This window comes from Pteropus alecto, unplaced genomic scaffold, assembly GCF_000325575.1.
Source record: "Pteropus alecto unplaced genomic scaffold, ASM32557v1 scaffold105, whole genome shotgun sequence".
NCBI classification, from domain to species: domain Eukaryota; kingdom Metazoa; phylum Chordata; class Mammalia; order Chiroptera; family Pteropodidae; genus Pteropus; species Pteropus alecto.
In genome coordinates this window covers 3,812,961-3,817,481 of record NW_006436294.1, presented here as the reverse complement: position 1 = coordinate 3,817,481, position 4,521 = coordinate 3,812,961, and the positions used below count along the sequence as shown (strand labels likewise).

The window sequence follows — 4,521 nt, the reverse complement described above, 5'->3', positions numbered from 1 at the left end:
TAGCGATTTTAAAAAGAGCCAGTGAACACGCAAATATTTTAGCGAGTCGGAGGAAACGGATTTAAGCTGGACTCGTGCCACCGGAAGTGCTACACGTTTCTTAGTCTCTGGGTTTCTTTTGAAACAAGGCGTTAAACATTTGTCTTGATTTGAGTTTTTCTTTTCTAAGAGAAACTCCTTGTGTTTTCAGCTGAGATGATTCTTCTCCTCCTCCACCTTCTCCTCCTCCTCCCCCTCCCCCTCCTCCTCATCCCTTCCTTAGCTCAGTGCTCTCTCACTTAAGAAGCTTTGAGAAGAGATGGAGATGTTTGTTTACGGCCTTGATGTTGATGACGATTTCACAGTTGTATAATTATCCCGAGACTCACTGAGTTGTATACAATGCTCATACAACTTATATAATACATATGCTTTAAACGTCCTTCCTAGCTCAGTAGAGTGGTATAATAAATAAAAAACAAAAATCATTATTTTTTAGGAATACCTATTACAATATTTAATGATGAAACAATATATCTCTTTGTTTCAAAGTATTATGAGATGGGGAATGGGTGGAAATAGATATCAAAATGGTTGGTTACTAGTTGATAATTATTAAATCTGTACGAGGTACGTGGGGATTCATTCTCCTTCGCATACGTTTAAATTTTTGCATAATTTACTGATTCAAAAATAGATACAAGAATTGTTTTCTAGTATTTAAAAAGGGAAGGCAAAGGCTTCCTAAAGAAGAAGTCTTGGAAGGTGGCCTTGAAAGTCCGAAGAGGAAGGGCTGAGAGCCTCTGGGGAGACCTCGGTTTGCAGAGCCATATTTGGCAGCAACCTAACGCTTCCTTGTTCTCATCCAATGGGGTCTTTAAGAGCAAGAGATGTCAGGAAAATAAGCAAAGAGAAAAGAAATATGGTTAATTAAGGAGTGGTGAGAACCTTACGAAAATAGCTGTGTCAGAAATCGGATTAAGCAACAAGTCCTTGAAAAATAAGAGCACATGCAGATGAATATCGCCGAATGGTGAGTCTTTGGTAGAGCAATTAAGAGAATGGGTTAATTAAATTACAGAGTCATTTAAAGTCACTTGGAAAGCACGTGGTATAGCTGGCCACTGCCGAAAAAAAGAAAAAGGAGTGAGAATGAGCGTACTAAACCCATGCGTGTGTGTATGTGCGTGCACACCCACGAACGTGCACACGCATGCACACATGTCCTTCTCTAGTTCTCTACGAGGTAGGAGATGCCCTTAAACAGTAAGAGTCATTTTTTTTTTATTATACACATTTTCACTTTTCTTACAATTAGAAATCAGTGTATCTTTAATTATTGTGTGGAAGAATTTGAATTTCTTAAAAATAAATTTTTCTGAGGTTAAATTAGTTTTTTTTTTTAAATTCATCGTTTCTGTCTACGGCCATACCACCCTGAACATGCCTGATCCCGTCTAATCTCAGAAGCTAAACAGAGTTGGGCCCGGTTAGTACTTGGATGGGAGACCACCTAGGAAGACCAGGTGCTGCAGGCGTAACAAATAAAAAATATAAAAGGGATTGTAAGCCGACAAGGTCCTTGCAATCTGTGAGGTCAACCAAAGGTTGCCTCCCCTAAAAAAAAAAAAAAAAAAAAATTAAAATTTATCTTTTCATCTTTTTAAGGGAGAATTCATTGACCTCGATACTGAATTTCCTTTCTTTGCATTTATGAAACGGAACATTTTTCTGAGCTCGAACCCCGGCATCTGTTTAATAGGTCACTTATGAGAATATGACATGATTATTAGAGGGTATATTTTTTCCCTTTTATAATGTCGACACATCATACGCGATGACTTTCTGTTAGTGGGAGCAAGGCTGGCAAGGAGGATGAGCGGAAGCATGAGAGACACAGGAGGAACTGAGGGCAGACGAAGGGACGAGGGGGTGGGATCCATTACATGTTGAAAACCTGATTCAAGCCAGGTGTTCCCATGTCTTTTTTGATGTGTAGTGTAGCTCCATTTGGTATTTATGATTTGAATATCATCATTCCCATGTCACGGATCAGGAAAACGATTTCAGAGATGTAAGTCCATCATTACAAACAGTAAGAATGAAAGTCAAAATTCAAAATCAGATATGCCACTTTGAATTCACACTGTCATCCTGCTTTTAACAAAATTAAATGAACCCTTGCTTTACTGTGGACATTTTCCCCCTACAGTAAAAATATATTATTAATCAGACTAGCAATAGGAATAATCTATAAAGATTCCACTTTCTCTTGCTTCTTCGAAATTTCATGTCCTGATTTCCAAAATGAAATGATTTTAAAGCCCTTTTAAACACTAGGATTTTATGATATATGAATAGAAATTTTGTAGGAAAAAACCCCTGAGGAGTATTTTGTGTACCCAGTAAATCTATAGAAAATCCCGTGTTTTTTATTTATTTGTTTTGCTTTTTGGCACGCAGGATATAATCAAGAAAATTTATTAAGCAGTAAACATGTTCCAGAATATCTGCCAGTTGCTGGGGACATAAAGATAAAAGACGTCGCCACCGCCTTTCACGTGGTAGGAGTCTATGATGGTGAGAATTATGTTGAGGAGGAGAAAAAGGAAGAGCAGGTAGAGAGAGAGTGCAATTTCAGGTTGTCATGGGAGCTCAGAGAAGTCGCGACGATAACTACCTCCAACCACCTTCGGCTTGCCCTCAAACTTAAATATTTCACACACTTAAGGATTTCATCATAGTAAGTCTTTTGAACTCCAGTGTGTGTTTTACGCTTGCAATGCATCTCGGTTCAGACTGGCCACATCTCACGTGCTCAGTGGCCACATGTGTCCGCCAGATGGGACAGCCCCGCCCTAGGAGTCTGGAATTATATTCTCCATAGAGCGATAGAGCCGTTCTGATGAAGATCTCATTGTTTTTCCATAGTGATAAACAAAACTATGTTACTTTCCCACTTATTTCTTGAATTAAGAATTAAAATTTTCTCCTGCTTTAATAACAGCCAGGTGAGCATTACTGAGAATATATTTCCAAACTCACGTGTGAACAGCGAGAGACTGTATTCTGGTGAAAAGTTCATGAAAGCCTAGGTGTAGGAGTCACCAATATATCTAACCGGTTGCCTTTGAATCCTATTCCAACAGATGCAGTGGTGAGGAAATTTGATAAGCTGTCAATGGAGTAAATAAAAAAAAATATGTACATATATATAAAGATCGTGCGTGGCGGTCCCTTCTGCTCCCCTCCTTTCTTCGATTGTCAGTAGTGTCTCCGTGTTTCTCATTGTTCCCCTGGAATTTCCATCTGCTCGTGCTTGGCCCCCTGCTGGGTCTGCGGTCTGCTTATTACGGAGTGCTAGTGACATTAAGGTGACAAGATCGGTGATCGTGCCACAGATTAAAGAGCTGCAGTGGCATCGCCAGCAAGTATTCCTGCCAAGCTTTGTTGTTTAAAGTGAATTAGCATCCCGTGGGCAGTAGGAACGCTGCAGAGGTCCCCACAGGCCGTTCATCAGTGGAGACTTACCGGCCGGCCTGGATCTGACACTAATAACCCTGTGTGACCTTGGCCGAATCACTTACCCTGTCTGAACTTGAGTGGTAAAAAGCTGCTGAACTGTGTTAGTAGGAGCTCTTATCTTAGAAGCCTGATGTTCAAAAAGAATCCTCCGAAGCCTGACAATTCTTTCATTTCATGGAGAGGCCTAGGAACAGGGTTCCATCGGGAGGAAGAGGGGGGTCAGCAGCAGCCCGAGCCCCACGGAGAGACCTGGAGCCAAGGTCAGTGGAGCCACATCCAACGCAGGGTCTTCCCACTGACCGCTGCATCATCCAGTCCCTTCATTTAACAAACGTTATGAATTATTTTCAGCTCTGGGGATATAATATGCAAAAGAGACAAAGTTCTTGTTCTCATGGAAAGCAAACAGAAACTAAAGAAATAGATCTAATATACTATACAGTCAGGGGTAATAGGTACTATGGAGGAAAATCAAGCTAGATGCAACAGTGATGGACAACATATGAATGACGTGTGAGAAGGAACCGTGACGCGTCTGAGGCAGAGCATTCGAAGAACGGACAGGACAGCGCAGACGCCCTGGCAGGAAAGAAAGTTTCTGAGGAAGAACCAGAGGCTGCCCTGGCTGGAGCGGAATGCGCGCGGGTGTGTGTGTGGGTGTGTGTGGGTGTGTGTCGGGGTGGGAGTGAGAGGGGAAGGGAGGTGCCGAGAAATAAGAAAGTGAAAGCAAGCAGTGGATCTCAACTCCATCAGCCTTGGACAGATTACTCTACATTTTAAACATATTTTTGCCAAATCTTGTATGTTATGCGTAGTGGACTGAGATTTTGTCAGGATAGCATGAAATACTATATGCGAAAGCACACTGCACCCTAAAAGGATAAGAAATCTTCTAAAGGGTAAGAAGTCAGCTGAACACGCCTCCTGGATGCTGTTCCTTGTTTTCCCAGTGAAGTGGCCCACGAGCGACTCTTCTACGACCATCACTTAAAATCGTTAAAACACATGCGCGTCGTG

At 41.5% G+C, this 4,521-nt stretch overlaps 1 pseudogene; it reads left to right on the top strand.

Moving 5' to 3' along the window:
* The first annotated feature begins 1,398 nt into the window (after nucleotides 1–1,398).
* LOC112480556 lies at nucleotides 1,399–1,517 on the top strand (annotated as a pseudogene).
* Nucleotides 1,518–4,521: the final 3,004 nt, after the last annotated feature.